The sequence below is a fragment of the Lepisosteus oculatus genome, chromosome 8 (assembly GCF_040954835.1).
Source record: "Lepisosteus oculatus isolate fLepOcu1 chromosome 8, fLepOcu1.hap2, whole genome shotgun sequence".
Classification (NCBI taxonomy): Eukaryota; Metazoa; Chordata; class Actinopteri; order Semionotiformes; family Lepisosteidae; genus Lepisosteus; species Lepisosteus oculatus.
In genome coordinates, this window is record NC_090703.1 from 48,223,279 (window position 1) to 48,246,442 (window position 23,164).

Below are 23,164 nucleotides of genomic sequence, written 5' to 3' on the forward strand. Positions count from 1 at the left end.
AGGAATCTGACCTGAAGAGGAGGGGAGGTGATGCAGAGGGAGCAGGGTGCTGCACCTGGGACATGGGACAAGGACAAGGTGGGGAGATGCAGGGGGGCACCTGCGGCCATGTCCACCAGTCCCCCTCCCTTTGGCGTCCACCCAACATCCAGAGAGGGGCACCCCCCCCCCCCCCTCCTCTCCCCATGCCAGCAGCCCGGCTGCTCCCCATGTGCTTTCCTGGGAAATTGGTTGAGGGGAAATGACTATTAAAAACCTTGTTTTAGTGCTCCCCCCTGCTGAGCTTCCCGCTGTGTTGTTTTAATAAGGAAAATTACCCATCCAGAAAGGTGGATCCTGTTTTCCATGCTTGACCGTCTCCCGGCAGAGTGGTGCCGGCAGACAGGCCTGCCTCCCTCGTTCACTCTCGCCCCTGCGCCGCAGCGTAGCAGCTGCTCCTGCTGCCTGGCACGGCGGCACTGCGGCCCGCCCTTCATTCCCAGGGTTCGGCGTAAACACTCGCCGCGCGTTTACAGACAGACGTCAATAACGTGTCCGAGGCGGTGTTGCCTTTCCCAGGGCCAGCGCCTGCCGTCATTCCTTCCCTGCTCCGCGTTTGAAATGCAAGGCAGGAGGGAGACGGGGAGACGCGCGCTGCCTTCGTTGTGAAAACTCTTTGCACATGAAAGCAGTTAACCCAGAAAAACAGGCTCGGATAGCAGGGGCACGAACGCGGAAATGAAGTGGGGGTGCATCACGTTTGAGAAGAGGGTTATCTTTTTAAGATACAGAATTGGGTGCAAGAAGCTTTTGTAATTAATGATTCCCAGAATTCAAACGAAGATGAAACGTCGTTTGTTTTTTTTGCCAGAGCCTGTCCCGTTAGTAAGAGGCACGAGGCGGGGTACATGCTGGACAGGACACTAATCCATTGCTGGGCACACAGACACACCAGGGCCAGTCTTCCCAGCAAGCCTGTTTTTTTTTATGCTGGAGGAAACCCATGTAAACACGGGGAGACCGTACAAACCCCACTCAGACAGCACCCCAGGTCCGGAACTGAACCCACTGCGCCACCACTCACATAATACAGTTAACCCACACATGATTTCTCAAGTCTCCCTTCTGTTTTCTGGAGCCTAAATATGATTAATATTCTAATAATCACTCTTGTATCAGCTGGTGTCTCTCACACCCACGGTGCTCCTGCTCAAGCTGACCTCATTTACACTATCCCCTACACTGCGCATGTGGAATTGCCCGGGCTGTGTGTGTGTATGTATCTACGGGCTCCTCCTCAGTTTGATTTGCTCCCCAGTCCAGTGTTCTCCAGCTCCGAGCTCTGGAGCTGCAGTCTGCTGTCAGCACAGACCCACGAGGAGGAGAGCAAGGCAATTAGTGTCCGTTTCCACACTCGAGGCCTGCTGCTCTCGCTGGTCATCGGCGCTGTCTCTGCCTTGACTCTTACAGGAGGAGGCTGGAGGAACTGGGAATCTGAAATTCCCATGCTATTTATTTCCATGCTATGGATTTTAAATAGATAATCCTAGCATGCTGATGATAAGGCAGTTGTGACTCTGCATCAGACGTCCCTTGAGGTCAGCCTTTTACCAGTACACAGTATCTACAGGCTTATCGGTGTATTTGGATCCGTCCTGCAGAACAAGTGCAGCCTGCAGCAGTGTAAAGTAGCATGCTACACACTCCCACCACCCTTTGTGTAAAGCGTTATGTTCCACACTCCCACCACCCTACATGTAAAGTAGCATGTTCCACACTCCCACCCCTCTTTGTGTAAAGAAGCACCTCCTGTTCTTGCTTTTAAATGCACGTCTATTCGTGTGGAAGTGGCCTGCGAATCTCGGGCTGCCTCCTACAGCTCCTCTTCCTACAGCTCGCCCCTCGCAGGCTCCCTCCCAGCACCTCTCCAAGGGACAGGGGTCTTGAGCATCCAGAATGCACTGCGCCAGAGGTATCAGCACGAAAGTCATTCTCGTTTGCACACACGCTTGTATTTTTTTGCAAATGCCACTAGAACAAATCTGAATCTTTTCTCCCTTTTTAAAGACAGCTTAGATGTTTCCTCCAAAAAATGAAGTCATGAACACTGCCAGGGCTCTTAACGTTTTGGTGCAGACGGCTCTTCTATTTGACAGCGCTGTTAGAAAACCTCCCTGGGTTCGCATTAGCACTCTGTTGTTTCATGTCGTTGTGGTAGAAGAAAAGAAGAATTCTATTACATTCTATTTAACATGGGCTTTTAACAGAGGCTCCTGCCGTGCAGAGACATCAATTGATTCTTTGCATATTTTAAGTTAGGCCTTTTTACTATTTTTAAGCGAAAATACTTTTACAAGTGTCCTTTATCTAATATTTTACAACATTATTATATATCAGGCATTCTCTGGAATTCTCCAGTTTTTGGACCTATTTCAAAAAATTTTAAACATGCTATTATACTATTTACAGCAACTATAATAGTTATTAGTCAATACAAGTGTTTAAATATATCTCGAGCATGTTCTCAGATGATTTTAAGACACTTCCATATATAAAATCTACATTTATTTGTAGTACGTTACCAACATTTGTGACAGTTTCCCAAATTATAGCACAGATATGTGAAGGAATAAAGACACTTGCCCTATCATCCTCCATGTTCATAGCACATTTATAACTGTATTCTAGATGAGTTATAATCAGTAATAACAGGTCCTTAATTTAAAGTAGTATCATTTCTCTCCCACACCTTCCAGAGGCCAGGCTACAGTATGTGTGTCTGTGTGCAGAGGCCAGGCTGCAGTATGATTCTGTATTCAGAGGCCAGGCTACAGTATGATCCTGTATACAGAGGCCAGGCTACAGTATGTGTGTCTGTGTGCAGAGGCCAGGCTATGAAAGGGTGCGATGGGACCAGATGTACTCATGGTGTCTGCTGCTTGTTTTCCTCAGCACCGAGCAGTCAAATAGCCCTGACTTTGGGGCCATGTGTGCACCATACACACGGGCCATCTCCCCCAGCTGGAGAAAGCACGAGCCTGGAGAACTTCCGCACAACCAACACAAAACACCCCGTCACCGACGCAGCTGCTTCTGCTGCCTGACCCAGAAGATCGTCCCAGAACGTAGAGAGAAAACACAATCGATGTGCACTTCGTCCTCCAGTGAAGAGACAGCATGCTGTTGGCAGGGAGCTGGGGAGATGGAGAGAGAGCGTGGGAGTGGGTGGAGTGGGCAGAGTGGGTGGCGAGCTGTATGACCCGTGCGCGCACACCTCTCGCACAAGCGCTCGTGAGCAGTCGTTCACCATCACAGCCGTGTTAATGAGCCACAGATGGGCTGCAGCAGCACAGCGGTCCAGAACACGGACACCTTCCAGGCTTCTACAAGACTCGCCGGCCAGCTTCCACTGCGGCAGTGAGCCAGCAGCTCCACAACATGGGACTGCAAGGCAGATGACTGCAATCCGCTGAAGAAGTCAACACAGTTTAACTTAGTCATCCGTAAAACAATAACCGCGCTCTTACAAGGCAAAATCCTTGAAAATTGAATAAAAGTCCTCTTGCTTCCAAAGCAAGTGTTTTCCCCCTGAAATCACCCTTGCTTTTTAATGAAAAACAATATACTCTAGGTATTTCAGTCCTAGAGTGAGCGAGTGAGCTGACTGGATTTAATAGGGCTCTTTATTGAAATCAGGGATTGCACAAACCGCACAGTTTAAACCTCTGCCCCCGTCCTTTCCTTCGCTGGCTGCTCGTGTGCTTGCTAGTGGGAACGGAGCTTCAGATCGGATTTAATGACGGCTGCGAGACTCCGACCAGTGCGCTGCCCGGGGCTGGCTGCTCAGTTAAAAGTTAACAGCGCGGTAATTACTCGCCTTGCACCTGGAAAAAAAAGGCACCACTGTGATTGCTAACGGCCAGGCAGGACCCTGGCTCGCAGTTTATCTGTCTTGAATGTTTAAATGTACAGAGTCAATTATTAACACCATGGTGACTCATGGATAATGCCCAGATTCCAGTTTTTTTTTTAAATGGGAGTCTATTAATACAGAAAAAAACAGAAAACAAACAGACCTCTCGCACGCCAGCAGCTCTGGGGTTGTCGTGGGTTTTCAGGCTGGTGCAGAGGTTCGGGTTCTGGACCTGCAACTGGAAGGGCATGAGATCGAATCCCTCCTGACCCCCCGAGGTACAGTACTTCCCCTGAACTGCTCCAGCAAAGCGCTGCTGTAGAAATGCACACAAACTGCCAGTTGCTTTGGATTAAAGTCAGCCAAATAAATTAGACCAATATAATCAAAATCTCCAGCTACTGTAGCATTGTTTGTGTCCGGCGCAAGCGTGCAACATGTTTCTCCTTCATAATGAGTTCCCAGATCCACCTCACGTCGCCTGTGTTATTCTGGTGAAGGTCACAGATGGTTTAACTAATCTTTTAGAACCAGGAGACTTCTTTATTAATGAATACGGAAAAAATGTCAGAAACCAAAATGGTTTGTACGTACCGGAAATGACAATTGCATTCTCCCCTTATTACTATTGCCTTAACTCCTATCTTCCTGGATAAAGTACAACAGCATTTTGCCATGAACATTGTGAACTCCACACCTCATGAGCTGAGGCATACCTGCCTGCTTCCCTCCAGCTCAGGTTGGGATTGCATACTGTGCCGTGTCACTCAGCTCCAACACATTACCGCGACCATAAAAATACATTTAATCAGATGAATTTCACATGAAACAAAGTATAATTTCAAAAAACACTCAGCCTCTCAGCCGATCCCAAGTGAATTTTTTTTGGGGGCGGGGAGGAGGACAAATAATGCCCTCTAATAAAAACCCTGTCTCTTTGGCTCTTGGTTTCATTTTAAGGGTATTTTTTATTGTTCTGCAGACGTGAGTCACACGCATCCACAAAGCAGACTTTGAAAACCCAAACGCTCAGAAAGAAACGCATCTTGCTGCAGCACAGAAATCAGTGCAGACTGGCGGCTGAGGGCGTGGAGCCGGACTTGGGAAGGAGCGCTGGTTTTCAGCTCCTAGTTTTGCATTGTGCTGCATCCATGACAACAGGGTCAAAGGCTGATTTTAATGCTATTATCCTAACATACCCAGAGCAGAATGCTAATGCATCTGTGTGGCTGGAATCAGTGGAAGGATCAGGACGCTGTGAACTATGACCAGTGTGGGTAGAGAGAGGAGCAGCCCTGCTCCGGGAGGCAGGAGCCCAGCCTCTGCCAACACAGCTGGCTGGGCTTCACCCACCCAGCTCTCGCCTCCCTGCCCCACCATGCTGGTGCCAGGGAAGAAGTCAGCTCTGCGCTCTTTCCCAGCGGCTTGGTTGCTTCTGTTTGAGTGTCGTCTTTACTCCGCAAATTATTTCTGTAAGTACAAACACTTGTCAGGCCTGCAGCGTGGTCATTTCTGTTGCCAGATTATACCCAAAGACGCTACAGAACAGACAGTGCAAATTAAAAGGCCAAAGCCTGAACAAAACCACACAGTTTGACATTGTGCAGGCCGGGGCAATCACTTCTACTTCAGTACAAGTGGCAGACACTTCCCAACAATAACATTTGTCAAAGACTTTGCCTACATTTAAGATGTGTCTTATTCCAGTAGAATAAGAAACAGTTGCTCACTTCTGCTCTTCAGTAACAGGTATTTTAAACATTGCGTGTGGACAGAAGTATCCTAAAGCTACACCTTCACATAAGGTGCCTTCCTACAACTAATAGCTAAAGCTGATCTGTCACTGAGTGTACATTTGTCAGCCTGAAAGCCAGAAAATAGCTATGCTTGGTGTAATATATTACAGCACAACCTGATACGCAGTTCAGAGGAATCAGAATTCACGGTAGAGCCTTGCATCTGTATTGTCGATAGGGTGGTGAAGGAGTATTGATAAGATGACGGATGCAGGTGTTTATTCTTTCATGGCCATCAGCAAGACACTATGCAAACCCTAGAAGATAAAAGTACCTTTGCAATCCTCGCGAGTTTTCCACTCTCCTTTGGGAGCCTCTGCCCAATCCTCATCCTGAGAACCCACACCTGCAAATGAGCTCTTTACTTAAATCACTCCTTAATTGAGCCGCACAAGATCCTTGCTTGGCACCTTTGCAAGCTGTTTTTTTTATAATCAAAAGGTTGGATATTTTAAGTTAATTACAAAACCAATGTTAAAAGGCTACCTCCTCCATGTTAAGGAACTGAAAACAATTTGATAGTGAAGGGTGCTCTGGTGGATCAAAACCCAGCAGGCGTGTGGGTGCCCAGAAGCAGGATTGGGCATTAAGGCTACCGTGTGCACTCTTTAAAACTGATGCAGAGGAATGTGCCCCCTAACTGTCAATACTTCTGACATCACCCCCTCTCTCAACAGAGCCCACCGGAGGGCTGTGTTGGGGCTCCCCTCGCCAGCGCAGTGTCCTGCAGGTTTTTTTTTTACCGCCTGTCCTGTGCACGAGTAGTAAACCCACTCGCTTCGCTAATTCAGCCAGCCCGTTCATCCCCCTAACCAGTCGTGGAGAATCTGAAGCTGTTGGGCTGAAGCGCAGCAAGATTCACGGTGTCAGACTGTCATCTGGAAAGAGACGGAGGCGTATCGGGGAGAGCCCCAGGAAGGACAGCGTCAGTAGAGAGGGCCCAGTCTGCGTCTCCTGTCGGCTGCGTTCTGCGCATTAGACACGGCGCAGAGGCGGGAGAGAGGGAAAGCAGGCGAGCAGCACACATCCAGCTGGGGTGACTGACAGCCCCTCTCTCTCTCTCTCTGGAAGCGAGGCGCACCTCGAGCAGCGGCCCGGAGATGGACTGGATCCAGTGGGCCTGGCCGCCCGCCTGCGCGGCTCTGGAGGTGCTGTACCCTCCAGCTGCCGACCCCACCCCACCCCCACCCCGGGAGCGAGCGTGTGCCAGGAAGGCCGGCCTCCCAGCACCAGCCCGGTTTCCTGTACCAGAGGGGCTCAGCCAGCGTTCGAGTGGAAAATGATGTGGGGGTGCGGAACGCCTGCTGTCTGCTCCCCGTCATCTGGCTGGGGCGCCCCTGAAAATAAAGCCTTGGTCTAGGTGGTTCTCTAATAATACGGCAACATCAGACATCAACAACACAGTCACAGGCCAGCCCTGACTTTCCTTTTTCACCTGCTCAATCAGTCCGCTTGTATTTTTAATATTTAGAGCCGATCTCTCTCTCCGGGGACTCGGCCAGAGCCTCCTGCACGTGAGGAGTGGAGGACGGGCACAAGGAAGAACAATTACATCAGGAAGAAGAGTCAGAAATGAATGAAGGATGCAGTTCGCACTGCAAATGAAAGAACCTGGGATTCTGTTCAAAGCTGAAGTAATGCGAAGAGGCCTGTAAATGCGCAGGAAGTGAGACATTACTAAGCAAGGTTACGGGGGGGGGGGCCATGCCAGATGGTTCGCTAAGTAGATAAATCAGACGTGATCAGAGAGAGGCAGCCTTGTGATGATGTGGAGCAGAGACGGTGCTAGCAGGTAGAAGGACAGTTATACAACCCAAGCCCCGCCCCCTCGTACCCTATCAAAAAGTGCTTTCAACCCGCTGGAGAACAAGATAAAAATCCTGATGAGCACCGGGGGACCCCAGACACGACAGGAGGCAAGCCAGAAATCACTTCAAACAAGCCAAGTTTCTAAAGCCCTTTTTTTTCTGCATGCTTATGGAGCAGAGCCAGGGTCCGAAAGGGTTAACGTCCACTTTGTCTCTGCGGAAGTAAATTAATCGCAGGTCCTTCCCGGTAGGAAAAGGAGAGTGAGAGAGTGATGAAATGGAACATCAGCACCTTTAACAAAAGGTTGCACAGGGAACACAGCAGCGGCTGCTCAGAGCCCAGTTCCTGGTGACAAAGGCACAATTACAATGTTCAAGACAATAAAAACAAAACCCAGATGGAAGATAAGTTTCAAAGTTAAGGATTAAAGATTAAAAATTCACTCGGAGCAATCAGTGCCATTTCGAGGCTGTTTCCTCTGATTAACCTTCACCCGACCTGGCCCCAGGCAGGCCTGCATCTAATTGTTCAATTACAGCCGCAGATCCTCAGCGCGTGAGCCCCACACCTGACTCCACAACGACAGAGCGCAGAGCGGGCCGGGCCGGGACAGGACCGGGGCCCAGGGGTGTGCAGAGTGAAGGCCAAGCCCTACACTACACTCACACTCACACTCACACTCACACAACACACACTCACTCACTCACACACATTCACTCACTCACACACACTCACACTACACTTACTCTCACACACACACTCACTCACACTACACACACACTCACTCACACTACACTCTCACACACACACTCACACTCACTCTCACATCCACACTCACACACAAAACACCCACACATCCACACTCACTCACACACAAACTCACACTCACACACACACCCACACACAAACTCACACTCACACACACAATTCGTCCCATTTCCAAGCCACTCTCAATCATGATGAAAAGTACAAAACCTTGTAGAGTGTTGAAAATTGGTTTTGCCTAATTTAGCATCTGATTTGATTTTTACTCCCCCCCAAGGAAATTGATTTTGTTTTAAACACCGGGAAAAGAGAAGCCATCCAATAATAAGACACTGTATTTACAGTTGATGGATTCGTTCGCACGCGTGCTCTAAAACAACGCTACGGCGGAGCTGCCGATCAGCCGCAGTTACACACGGCTGCAGAGTTAACTAGCTGACCACGAAATCCCACACTGCCCTGGCTATCAGAAGCCACTTCCTGCTCAAGGGTTCCACGACCTCCGAGAGACAAATGTGGATCCCCCCCTCTTTTCATTTGTCCAAGTCAAACACGATATTTAAAGAAAAAAAGCATTACCCCACATCAGAGGGAGATAAAAGCAATTCAAAACATTTTCAAAGAGTCTTATGTAAACTTATTATGCTGTATTAAATGTTTCCCATATTTATTATTTCTTAAGATTACCTCCAGATGGAGATACTATTATATCTTTTGCTTAACAAAAAACCCTGGGAGGCCACTCATTGTTTTGGCTCCAAATTCCAGTAGCTCTCGTCTCTAACCTCGTTGCTCGGCTCGTTTTGCACTGGCTGGCGATGCTCTTTTAAAGTTCAGAGGAATGTGCAGAGGCATTCTTCCCACTGCAAGGAAAGAGATTTCATATAGTGCGATTATACTTCATCCAATTCCTGTTGATCTCCGTTGAGTCCCTGCAGATGCCTGGGGCATGACATGGGGCTGGAGAATATGGCAGGCCAGCCCAGGTCCAAGGGTCCTTCCCAATTGAAGTGGACGCCTCTGCATCAACACTGGCGTCTTGTTGCCAGGCACTCGAGCAGATGTTAGCAAGCACTGCCCGGGTAAAGATCCATGGGATGCTTGAAGAAACAGCTGGATGAGCTCCTCTGATCAATCAGCTACTGACAAGCGAAGGAACCTGTTGGGCTGGATGGGCTCTTGTTCTTCGCCCTCTGTGTGTGTGTGTGTCTCATTATTACAGGGTGAGAATGGTACTGCATTGCCACAATCCAGCTCTTGTCTGCTCTTCCTGGTGAAGCCCTGTTCTCCATTCCATCACACACACACACACACGCAAGCATGCAGGGCAGAGACAAGAACAGCACAGCCCAACAAAGACTGCACTGTTGGCCTCTCTTCTCTCTCCCCTCCAGATTAATTGTTTTGCAATCAAGTCAGCGTGGCGCTTGTTTACAATTGCAACAAAAACAGTTCACTGCTCCTGGCATGCTGGGTCACACAGCAATCTGTCTGTCGCTTCTGCGGGGGATACCTTGCCAGCGCTGGTGTACAGCGAGATGTGCGTCTTCACAAGCAGGAGCGGGAAGACTGGGGTCTGTGTTCCACTTTAAGTTCAGGAAGATGGTACAGAGCCCGGCCAAGTGAGGGGGTGAAAACACAACAGTGACAAAGCGGAAAGCTGTGAAACTTTAGCGAATGGAAGTAGGACAATGCAGGGCAGAGGGAAAAAAAAAAAGATCACTTTTTTCCTATTAACTGCTTCTCTAAGTAAGTAATGCCAGGGCTCATTTCTCTAAAACAGAAACGATCCCTGGCAGGCTAAAACCAGAAGGACACCCATGCCCCCCCCCCAAAAAAAAACAAAAACAAATCACAAACAACACCAGGTTTTCCAATGCAGCATCTATATCAGGCCCTGCACAATGCACAAGGCCAGCGTGAATCTGCCCACTTCCCAGCGGGATGCAGATCCGCAGGCAGCCTGGCCCTGCAGGCCGGGAAGCCGGGCAGGCAGGCAGTCAGCCCTCCCTCCCGCACTGCAGTGCCGGCTCTTCCCTGCTCCCCCCTCCGCCAGGTCTACCACAGCCGCCGCGATCAGCCCTCGGTTTATTATTGGGCTCGGTTTTAAAAGGGAATACGCCAAAGTGATCCCTGGACTCCAATCTTTAGGCCTGTTGTCAGGACAAATTAATTTCTGCAAAAACGCACTGCGCCCCTGATACTATCGAGGAAATGTAGGATTAATAGAATCTCTCTATAGCTCCTCTGTTGTGTGTTTGCTGGGGGGGGCGGAAGGGAGGGTGGAGGGGAGGAAAGGGGGGAGGACTACAGCTAAAAAAAAAAACAACAGAAAACAGAAAATGAGAGGAAAAGAAGAGAAGGCGGTACGGGGCCCAGAGGAAACATCTCTGACCTCGCTCTGCCTCGCCGTGCCTCCCCAGGCCTCGCCTCGGAGCCCGCTGCCTCCGCGGAGAGGGCCGGGCGGGCAGGAGAGCTCTCGGAGCGAGGCGTGAAAGTGAACCTAGAGCAAACAGCTGCGGCATTGATTTTAGAACAGGAGAGCGCAGGAAGGGGAGCTGGGCTCTCTGCGCTCGCACATAAATATGCATCAGGGTCTGGGCTGCACATGCCGAAACTCCCCCGCAGCCCCGTGGGGACGGACGGGCGAGAGGCGGCGGCTCTGCGCGCGGGTCATCGGAGGCTTCGCCGAGCCCGAGACACATCCGGCGCGCCGCGTTCGCCCTGCCACCCCTGCGTCAGGGTGACGCAGTGCTGATTCTTAACGCCTTTCATGGAAAGAAAAAGAGAGCACAGAGAAGCAGCGTTCCAGGGTGTCAGGAGAGGAGGAAGAGACGGAGAAGGAGAGCTCTGAGGCACGAGGGATGAGGCTGAGTAGATATCTGTGCACAGTGGCCCCAGCCACCACCGGCGTCATCACTGCCCACACACACACACACCGCGCCGATGACGGAATATCGGAGCGACACAGTACTCAGCTGCACACTCTGACAGCTTCCCATTGATTAAAATCACTAATGACCTTTACCGTTGCCTGCGTTCTTAATTAACGCTGCATGTTTCGCTTGTCTCCGGTTCTGCTGACTGCCTGTCGTTCAGGTGTGCAAAGCAGACAGAGACGGGTTCACTGCTTCTTCTTCTGGGTCTGGGATAGACCTAGCAGATCCACTGTGGTGCTAGGGACAGCGGAAGTATTGTGTCATTCAGACTTCTCCTTTAATAAGATATTTAGATGGAGATGCATGTTGTGGGTAAAAACACAAATATTTTGTAAAAAGTCAGCAAAGTCAGAAAGCTTTTTCTCTCATTTTCCTCTCAGGGGTTGTGGACCGCAGACCAGCCCCCTGCAGGGCAGTGTGACACACAGACCATTTTGTGTCAGCAATCAACACGGCCAGCAGGTCTCTGGGAGCTGGGAAGAAGCTGGATCACCCGGAAAAAACACACACGGACAGGAGAAGAATGAGCGGATTCTACGCAGAAGTGTCCCAGGCCGGAATTGAACCCAGGACTCCGCAAACGCACAAAAAAATGGAGTGTTGATTGACCGTTGGGCTCCAAGGTGCTTGTGTAAATACTCTGAGGCTACTGTCACAGATCCACCGCTACAGAGCAGGACTGCAGGTGATGAGATTGTGACGGTGTTTATTTTTCTCTTTAACGTGCATAGCGCCCTGACTCTCTCCCTTAAACGAAAGGGCAGAGCTTCTTGTTTCAGCGGGGAAAAAAAACTTGAGATCCACTAGAACACGACAACTCACTCTCCCTCTCCCTCAAGTTAAAACAACTCGCATGACAGTCCAGTTTCAGAGCTGTTCCTCACGACTTTAATGGTCAGCTCACACAAACACCTGGGGTTGGATCTCCTCTGCTGTCAGGGCCCCCCGGATCGGAGACCCCACTGGTTAACAGCGACGTACCCGTGAATTGGATCTGAAACACAGCCGGGCAGTGCAGGAGACTCGGACGTGGAGAAAAAAAGACACACAGCACCCCCCTTATAAAACTGCAGGCTGCTTCTCCTCTACCATGGAACAGCAGCCTCCCATAAATTATAATATTCCCAGATTCAAGTGGGTAAGAGATTCTAAATCAAGCCACTGATTGCCACAGATCGTTATCATATATTATTATAGATTTGCTAGTCGTTACCTGAGAGGGCAGGCTAGCAGAGATCAATAAATGGCTAATTGAGCCTACCCAGTTCGCAGTCCACTGGGGCCGTGAACACACACTTGCACGCTTCCAAGAGCTGCATGGGAATATGGGGTGAGAGATTATGTGGAGGGTGCTTGTCAGGGATCAATACCGCCGGAGAGAGAGCGGCTTATTTCAGCACATGGCAACAGAAGCCCAAGTGCCGCCTTCGCTCCCGCGTGAAACGGGCCGATGCGCGGCCCGCGGAGGACCGAGGGGCGCCGGTGCACGTGCACGAAGGACCCCCGCGGAGGCTGGCGTCTCACAGGGCCCGCCAACGGGAATCCAGATCTGGGGGCAGCAATAACCCACCCGTCCATCACCTGGAAGCTGCCTGTGCCTGACTGGGACCAGTCCTGGAAGGACAGAGCACGGGGCAGGACTGCGCCCCGGATTGGGCCACCGGGCCATCGCACACGGGGGACAATTCGCCTCGTCCGCGCGACTTCGAAAAATGGATCCGGAGCGCCCAGAGAGTACCCGCATGACCCTGGTGGGGGCGGGGGCACCATTACAATCCACAAGGAAGGCAGCCCTGTCTGGAGTCCAACCCAGGAAATGAAGACCTGTGAGGCAGAAGCTTGTTTAGGCGTTTTTTTATATTTGTTTCTTCAGGTCAGTCCCGAGTACCTGAAACACCCAACTTCATCGGGGTGTCAGGAACTGGTCCAGGGCTGATACTAACTCTACATCCCATTGAACCCTTTTAAGATATGAAAAGACGTTTACAAATACGCCACAGATGGAAAACTGAAGTCAACGATCCTGTGATTAAGAGGGGAGCTAAACCCAGTGGACAGTGATCCTGCAGCACCAGGGCTGGGAGACACTGAACGAGACTTTAGAGAAGACGGCGATACTTGCACCTCTCACCACAGTGAATGTAGCACACTTTCAAAAACAATAATTTCAAAGAGAAAATTAAACTAAATATCATCACTCGTGATTTATCAGTCACAATAAACTATTTGGATCTTGCCAATTAAGAGTCTTAACAAATGAACATGTACGGACTTTGCTTGGAGGTCACTGTTTTTTTAGACAAGCTGCTTTAAACTACTAGTGCTTTGGACCACACGGAAGGCTGACCGATGAATGGATAAGAAAAAGTTGATTGTGATTAAATGCTCCTTAAATGCATTTTCACAGCCCCTTTGACGCCATAGGATCCCACTGTATTTTGCACACATAGTGAGAGACTTGCACCACTGCATGCAGCCCTGACTGGGTGAGACAGACAGACACAGCCATTGTGCTCCAACAGCATTTCCCCACAGCGGATCAGGACGAGTGAGAAACTTCTTCACTGCCTGAGCACACCGAGTGGAACTGAGCCAGGACATCAGGGTTAACGTCCCGGCTTGCAAACCGTGACAGTGGGCAGTGGTGTGGCGTAGAGCTGAGGGCTCTGGACTCCTCGACTGGAAGGTGGTGGCGGGTTCAAATCCCCAGTGAGGACACAGCTGCCACGGCCTCGAAGCAGGTACTTTACCCAGATTACTCCAGAAAAGAGCCATCTGCTTTGACGGGTGCCCATGTAAAAAAAAAAAAAGGTAATTGCAAATGTTCAATTCCTTTGGGTAAAAAGGATCAGCCAAATTAAACAATTAATGCCCTGTTCCTACACTTCTGATCCAGTGGGAAGAGTGCCACCTACTGCTCTGCCAACACTTCTCACAGCAGTAACCTGGTTTAGGCATGCTGACCCCAGAGCCAGCTGCTGAGTTTATACTTTATTTCTTTGTCCCTGCAGAAGAGGAAAAAGCAGAAATCCCCAAACCTCTCTTTTTTTTTTCGTGCACATGCTGGCTCAGAGTAGAAATCTGCTGAAACACAGCGTCTGGAAAGAGGAGGAAAAATCAGCTCCTGGATATCACACGGCATTTTGGAAGATTTAAATCACATATAACATGTGAATGAGGCCTTGTCAATTAACAGGACAAATGCTGTTTTCACAGTTATTAGCTACCTAAAACGTTTCATTGTGTTACAACCTACAGCAATTAAACCTCTGACGTGTTAATAGAATACAGTAAAACAGAGTAGGGAAAGAAAGCCCTGTGTCCAGACTCAGCCAGCAGATTCTAAAGCACAGTGCACATTCCTGTAGTGCCTTTATAGAGAAAAGCGCCTCAATGAACTAGGCCTGTCAATGCCAAAGGCTAAGGGAATGGATTAGCAAAAATCTGCACACTAGCGATTCAAAACCCCGACAGTCTAATAACCTCAGACAGTGAATTGAACTGGTATGGAGGGGCTTTGTACTATGGATCTATGCTACCTGCAGGTTTTTTAGAGAAGAAAAAGGCAGACATTTAGAAGAGTCAAAAGGCTTTCTTATTAAGCAAAAGGCATGCACACAATCAGACAGGAATTGAAGATTGCTACGCCCTGGATTATTTTATAATTAAAAACTTTCTGAATTCTAAACACTCCTTGAGCCTTTATCTTTGGATTTCAATGTCGTAGATGCAAGCATTTTGTTGTTTTTTTTTTGAGAAACTGTGCAGCACTAGGCCAATCAAATTTCTTTTCTCTTGAGTTCAAGCTGGAATGGAGTCTTTGAAGTTGGCAAGGAATTAGAAACGAGGACCTGGATTATGTGTGCGTTTGTTTTATTTTTTGTACTTTAGAAAGAGGTCCTTATTTAAACGTAGCAGAACTCTGTTAATTATAATTGGCAGATGTGTCCCTTTTGTGTGGTAAGAGAAGAAGGTTTTAGTTGGGCTCTGGTCCATGCAGAAGCTGGATGTTGACCAGAAGGACATTAATATAGCTTTAGCATTTACAGGGCATAACAGGCCATCAGGTTATATTTCCTTGCATGCAAAAGCCATTTGAAATTGAAATAATTATTCAATAGGCTGAAAATTACTACCACATATTTCTATGGCATTCAACAGCAGTGCAAACAATATCAAGAAAAAAAACCAATATTATTTACTTTTACTGCTGCGAGGCAGAATACTTCTCTTCGAAGGTGAAGTCCTTTAAAACAGCTATTACAAAAAAGATGCTTTAGACAGAACGATACCAAGTTAACAGTTTTATTTTGCAGCCCTGACACAACACAGGGAGCCCCATGTTCCACAATGTGGGTTAAGGCTTCACTGCAAGCGAAGGGAAAAAAAACAGGAAACTCTTTCCCCGATGAAGAGATGCTGAAACAGAAACTGCCAGACCCGCGCCCTGATCAGCCCAACAGAAATGTACAATGAAAGAGAGACTTAAGGACCAACAATAACCTTTCAGTATAGCTGCAATAACCTGATTAGATATTTCCTATGAGAGGTCAAAGAAGTCCTATCATGTTATATACAGTAGTCCTGCTTCGCTGTTTTAGTTTTTTTTCTTCCAGACGTCTACTGCCTCCTTAGTGACCTTCGACCTGATCTGAATGTAACACTTTAACCTCTATCGACAGCTGTTGACATCTCCAGGAAGCGAATTATAACATCTACTTTTGACAGCCAGGAAAACGACAAGATTCCCCTAAGAACCCCCTTCTCTTCTGCCCTCCAGGCTCATACTTTCTTTAAAAAAAAACCACATTATTTCTCGACTTAATGAAAAGTACTGTTTGCATTGAGGTTAATTATACCAACACTTCGCAAGCCATTTTTTTGGATGAAATTTAAAAGTAGAATGGTGTGATTATGTATTTGGCAATGTTTCAGTTTAATGATTTATTATTTTGTTTGCCAAGAAAATGCATGTGCACACTCCAGTAGAAGACAATGGGTATACTGCTAATTAATATGTACCACTGTGTACGATCTATATTGTTCCTCGTGTGCAAATGTGATGGGAACAGTAACATTAATGCAGTGACATAGAACATTTAACATATATCCTATAATTTGCCAACACCTTTACAAGGTGCATCATTTTCTCAGTCGTCACTGGGACCAGAGGGTAGAAATATAAATGAAGTGAGAAAAGGTTGTCTAGTAGTATTATAATATTAACTACATAAAACTCATTTCTTCTCTCATTCTTTTGAGAAGTTGGGCAAGGTAGTATTAAAAAGGAACCTTCTTAGCATTTCCTTGTACACATCCAGAGGATTCTGGTGTGTAGAAAAAAAACAACACTATTTCAGGAAATGAAATGAAATGATCCTGTGTAACAGGCCATTAACGTAATTGAACACCGATCACGAAATGGCAGATATTCCTGAAACTCACTGCTGCAACGCCAGGGTTTTAGACAGGATTGGGTTGCAGGCTGTGGTGCCGGGGGTCCCAGCGGAGGGGGAGACAGGGGTACCTCTTGCCTAGAGCAGAGGAGGACGGGAACAGGAACGTGAACCCCTTCACATCCAACAGGCCACACCGACAACAATTCTCCCATGTGCCGAACGCCCCCCAATATATATTGAACAGCTCGCTAAGGCGCAATGCACTAATAGCTTCAAACGTCCTCGCACGATCAGCGAACGGTGATATATAATCAAAAGAAGTCCGATTCAAACGGTGCACCTCATTCCTCTGTATTCACCCTTCTTCGTCCGGACCTCGCAACCTTGAACGGCGCCATTTATTTTTTTTCCCAAGATGCTTTGGGATGGGAAGTTCGCGGCGAGGCGCGCCAGAGTCCTTGAAGAGCACGGGGGGATTGGGTATACTGCTGCACGTGTGAAATTAAAAGAAGTGCAGCACCGCGATGAGCCTCTCTGCACCGATTCGGGTTTTGGCGTTAATGGCGCGATGGCCAAGGCGCCCCAGTACTTCAGAGCCTGGTACTTATTTTAATGAGAAGCCTTTCCCTCCCCCGGGCGGCGGCCATTTGTTTTCTCTGTGCCTGATTATATGTATAAAAATGTGTCTGCTGCTTCCCCCAGTGATTTACAGGTTCACGCGCTCAGTGCAGGGGAGCAGCAGCAGCGCAGCTGAACAGAATGTAATGAAGCTCCGCCGCAGCGCCTGCTTCGGGCCCCCATGAGCGCCGTGCGCCTTCATTTGAATCAGCAATCAAGTGAAAGATTCCACTCGCCCTTCTTAGGGTAGAAAGGAATCGTTAAAAAAAAAATGCAGAAGTATTGAGGCGACAGGCTAAGGCTGCAAGCTCAACGTCATCAGTTCATAGGCTCCAGTCGAACCGCTCTGGAAGCACTGCAGGGATAGAAGGGTTGCATTCGGTCTGAACAACACTCACAGCCAGCTAAATGTTCAGCTCAGGTAGGAAGAAAAGACAGACCCAGAGCAATGCAGTGAAGACTGGAACTAGTTTTGCCTAGTGTAGCAAAATCAACACACACGCACGCACGCACACACACACACACCCCCCCAGCAGGCTCAAAAGCAGTCATTGTCAAACACAGATGCCCAGAGCAACCCATTGTCCATTCTTCTCTTTTATTGGCACAAAAGGAACAAACTCTCAGGCAGTGAACATCATCTGTGAGCGGAAGAGTCGCACATGCTACCTTCGGATATCCACAGCCAGTACCCCGAACCGGCACACCAGCCCAGCAAGCGTGCGGACCCTGGGACCCTGCTCCTCGCGGCGCGCTCCGCTGACAGTGGGCGCGCACAGGCTTCCCGGCCCCCCCCCCCCGGGGGCTGCAGGCTTGTTTGTTTTGCCGTCTAATCCGTCCCATGGAGCCGCAGTCACCCCTCCTCCCCCACCCCCTGATTGGCAGGGGCTCTTTATGTCGTCCTCGGGACAGAGAGACTTTTCACAAAGACAGCTGCTTCCATTGAGTGGGCTCAACCGTGCTGGGCCGTGCGCTACAGAACTTCGGACCCGGCTGAGCTTGTACCAGAAAACGGGGATCTCATACACTGTGCGTGTCGGTTACATATACAGTACGTGTGGTTCCTTTATTTGTCATTTTGGTGGCCTTATACAGAAACAAGCAGACCAGATATTTAACAAACCCAACACCGGTTTCACCTCAGCTCAGTGTAGCCATTTCTGGCCTGGGTTCTTCTTGCCATTTTGTCCTTTCGAAATTGGGAGAGGGGCTGATATTGTTCTCATGGCTAAGCCTCCCAAGGCGCAGAAACACACTGAAATACCGTGTCCTGCAGGTGTCCAGAAGACCCACTCTGGAACAGGCAGGCCAACGGTGAACTAATCTGTGAGGTAGAGAGTTAAACCCCTGCCCGGGAACATTATTCCATTATTGGCTTGTTGATATGCAGTTTATTTTTAAAAAAAATGTTATTTCAGAGACTGCAAACAGGCTTATCGGAAAGATCAACAGGACAAATATATGCCAGTGTCTCCTGCCTGCTGGGCCGCACAGTCCCTGCTTTGCATTGCCCAGAGCCAGAGGAGCTCTCATGAATAACAGGTGCTTTGTAGTTGGCTGGGAGCGCTGTATTATATATCTGCTTTTGAAATGTGGAGAAAGGGAGAAGAAAAAAAAAGACATAACTTGGCAATTCACACGCACTGCTGTCCTTCAGAGAACAAACCAAGACAGCTGCCAATGAAGTGCACGGGGGTATTGACCCAAGGGCCGAGCCTAAACGGTCTTTTAGAAATCCATTTCCTCTCCTCGGGCATGGGGCCTGGCCTCTTCAGGGAGCGCAGCCACAGCGGTGTCACGGTGCTCCAGTTCCCGCCGCCGGGACCGGGCCTCGCCGGAACCAGCCCCGTGCGCTCCGAGGAAACCGCCTGCGAGCACAGCTTGGCCCCCCCGGCGTGGAAGTCGGGGAAGGGCAACCCCAGAAGCCATCACGGTATCAAGACCACACTCGCGTCAGCCTGGCGGGACTGAAACCTGCACGGTGCCCTCCTGTCCTCGCGCTGATCTACCCCCTTTGCCCCAGAGCCGTGAAGGCTTCTCCTCCTGGGTCCTTAGTTAAAAAGCGAAGCTGTACGGCCCAGGTAATTCTACCGTGCAACTGGTGCCCAAGCCGGGTTGCAGAACAGCAAGTGCCAGGGTGGGGTGGGGGGAGGGGGGAGGGAGAGATTGACGTTTAACCATTTAGCTGTACATTAACACACCTCGAACCCACATATACACAGCCCTGCAGGGAGAGGTCGAAAAGGGGGAAGGGGGGCACATAAAAAAAACAGGGAACAGTTTTATGAAACCTGGCGAGGGATTTCCCTGGAAAAAAAAAAGTCCAAGGTAGAGGTCAATGAATAAGTGTGTGCAGGCTGGATCCCGAATCCTCAAGGGTGACTGTAGGCTAATTAATAATTAATGCCAGAGACAGTGTGTTTGAAATGCAGATGCGATAACTGCAGGCTTGGCAGGGCTGTTCAGAGGAAGCAGATTTGGAAGCTACAGGGAATTGGCACTCCCCAGTTAGCTGGCTGTGGTAGAAGACCTGGGTGCAAAGCAAAGGCCGATGGTTTAGATTAGATTCCCTTCAGCTGCTAATTACCTGAACCTACTTTGAAGTTCCTCCCTCTTCAGAGCTGTAGGAGAAAGAGGCTGGTTCAGCCAGGGGACTTGGGGAGAGGATCAAATGCAGAAGTTGGGGGAGAGCAAGAGGAGGAGGACGGGGGGGGGGAGAGAAAGAGGGGGGCGATAGTGGGCACACATAAAGAGAAATATATATTTTTTTTAAACTGGGAATTTGATTTTTTACCTCTTCATCCCCGTACACACCCCCCCTCCACCCATCACTCTCAGCGAAGCAGCACCTACGCAGGTCCACACGTCTCATTTCCAAAATAAAGGAAACTAAAAACGTGCGCAAGACAGTTCTCTTGAAAGACGCTTGTTCCCCCCCAGAAACAGAGAGGCACAGCAGGGGGGGGGGGATGAACCCCACACACAGACGAGAGCGGGAGAGAGCCCACGAGGTGAGCTGGACAACACAAACACCGACAAACAGCACCGACAGCAGAAACGCTGCTTTGTGCTGATGGTTACAAAACGGTTTTGCTCCCAGGCATTTCTGTCAAGAACCTGGGGTGAGATGGAACTCCCCCACCTGCAGAGGCGCTGCCTTCTGAAGAGGCACACGTGGAGAGTGTGTGTCTACCTGGTGCAGACCGAGCCAAGGAGCGAGTGAGAGCACTCTAACTGCTGGGCTTGTTCCAGGAAAGGTACCAGGCTTGCCGAGGAGGAAAGGATCTCTTCAGGCCCTAAAACTCCACTTTCTTAACGTGAAGTTGAAACTGGAGAGGAGGCCACACATTCAAACTCCCTCTCCCCTCTTGATTCAGCGATTTGATTCCAAACCATTGAAAAAAAAAATGCCAATTAGTGGATTGAGATGTGTTTGGTTTTTTATGCGGGTGTTTGTCGGTGCGTGGAAGAAGCACTTAGTCATGTTGTTGAAGCCGATACTCGGGTTTCATTCAAGTTCAGGCTGGATGAGATCCTGGGATCAATTAGTGACCAAAACTGCCTCGTGCGCCAAATGGCCTCCTCTTGATCACTACCACTCTTGCTTCACAATATGCGAGGTCTGGTCCAGAAGCTGACCACAAACTACATTTCCTGTGTGGGACTTTCAAATCCACATGTCTTACAAGCGATATGAGTAACAGCAATGTGAGCAGTAGGAACGTCTGAATCTGAAGATAACCCAGAACACTGGAGAAAAAAACCAGGATTCCAGTGCATTTGAGCAAAAAACACAGTGCGTCAGAATTAAAACATCCTATTCCGCTCCAGGTGGTTGTCCTCAACCTGATAGGCTCAGGTCCTACAGCGAGAGAAGATGCCTCCACTATAGCATCAGCTGTACTGACATCCACCCACCGCTGGATGAGCAGAGGATGGAAGAGAGGCCATGGGTATGAGCACGGTCCCTAAAGGAAATAAACCTGTCGCGCACGATCCCCTGTAAATAAGAAGGAGCTCACGGCCGAATGGTATTCTTGACATGGGTTCAAAGCTAAGCGCTGTATTAGACCGTCACGTGGCACACGCACACTGCCGGGCCCTCCCCACCCCCGGGTGCAGAGGAAGAGAAACGGGTGCCTTGAAAGAGGGGGTGATAAGAAAGGCCAGATACCTTTCATGGTCCGACTGAAGACGCCCGTCCAGCCTCTCCCTCTCACCTTGCGGGGACGAGACGGGGCCCCCCTCCTTTGTGCCGTCCTGGCCCCCAGCTCCAGACCTGGCTCCCAGGGCTTGTACAGAGTGTTTGGTGGAGAGCTCTTGCGGAGGGGATCCATTACAGGGACCTTTTACTGAGTTCAGCTGTCCATTGTGCATGCAAGGGGGAAAAAAAAGATGAGAGCGTGTTTGATGTTAAAGAGATGGTAATGCGATGTGGCATTATAAAGCAGATCGCAACACAAGCGTTTGGATGATCTCACAGGGGCTACTGCATGTGTCTGTAGGCTGGTGCAGAGGGGCTGCATTTAATATGAACAGCTTGTTTTATAAATACAACAAAGAAACGTGAAAAAGGTGGTAAGGCTGATCTACTGGGGCTTTTTTTCCCCAAGAAAGGGGTGGAGCGGGTTTGGGTGGCAGCAAACTTCACGGGGCGCTCAAGTTTGAACGGTTGAATTCGGAGGTCAGTTTGGGAGAGTGCAGAGAGATGTTTCAATAGATGTCATTCTAACACCAACACGAGCAGAACAAAAACTGATCAACTTAAACAAGATCAGTTGGGATCAATTGTTGAGTGTCAGAATTTAAGAGATTCACCAGGGCATTGTGCAAAGAAAACTTTTTTGATTTAGAAAATACTGGTATCGTTGGAAAAATATTTACAATATAGGAGTCATCTTTTCCTTCCAAGGGAACCTATAAATTCACTATTTAGGTTACAGCACTAAACATGAAAAAAGGTAAAAAACGCGTTTCATACATGACCAAACATTTCAATGCATGTTTAGCTTCACTTTTTTCCCCCAAATCATCGGCTAACTATATAAATTTCAAATGCTGCACTTAAGTAATTTAAAGCTTTGTTGGAAATAAATCTTCTGGGTGCTTAAAAAGCCATTGGGCTTCTTTATCTCACCATATAATTGAAGCCCGCGTTGATTTTTTTTTTTATTTACAGGATAATCCCCGATATGCCTGGAGACTCATCAAATCCAAAATTAATCCCACTAAAGACACCAAACCGCGTTCGGCAACGCGAAATCCCGGAAGCATATTGAGGTGGCGGCGCGCGCTAACTGGCAGCGTGTCTGCCAGCAACAAGTCCCGAGCCGCCGCGCGCGGAGTGCGTCGTCCCCTCCCGCTCGCTCGGGCCTTTTCCACATAGTGCGGCCTTGTGTTCAAGGTTTTTTTTTTTTGCAACAACAACAACAAAAAAAAAAACTTTTACAGAGCGTATCTAATTTCATTACATGCGTTGTATTTAAATCTTTTTAATAAGAGAAAGAAGTTTTTATAACGTTAGAAGCGCCAACGAAAACTGCATAAATAACCAATGGAGTAGTGAGCATTGCAATGGAAGCATACTCCCAAATAAAAAGACACTACAGAGGACACCAACTTCGGGTGCCGCAGGGTTGTAGTAGATCACCGTACAGGACCGACCGTCTCGGAAAACCAGCCACTTCGCCCTCTCTGTTAAACCACATTAACACAACCTGTACAATCCCCCACTTAGCCAAAACACGTGATATTAAAACAAATTTAATTCATGTTATTTCGTTACGGAATAATGCATAACGCGTTTAAAGTCCGTCTAAAGAACTACGTGTTTGTTCATTCGGTCACTTACTGTAACAATATGCGGACCATTTCAGTGGGTAAACACAACTGAGTGCTGTTATCTTATTTTAGGGCATTAAACGTGAAGATAGAAAGTACTAATTA

At 48.7% G+C, this 23,164-nt stretch overlaps 1 long non-coding RNA gene across 2 annotated transcripts in view; it reads right to left on the reverse strand.

The window, feature by feature from the left end:
- Positions 1-3,531: 3,531 nt before the first annotated feature.
- The window catches only part of LOC138241061 (uncharacterized), a 42,996-nt gene continuing 23,363 nt past the window's right edge, over positions 3,532-23,164 (reverse strand). For both annotated transcript variants that reach the window (XR_011190275.1, XR_011190274.1), the window contains 2 exons: positions 4,056-21,580; positions 3,532-3,863 (listed from right to left, as the gene is read on the reverse strand). This is a non-coding gene — a long non-coding RNA (uncharacterized lncRNA). The remainder of the gene's footprint in view (positions 3,864-4,055; positions 21,581-23,164) is intronic.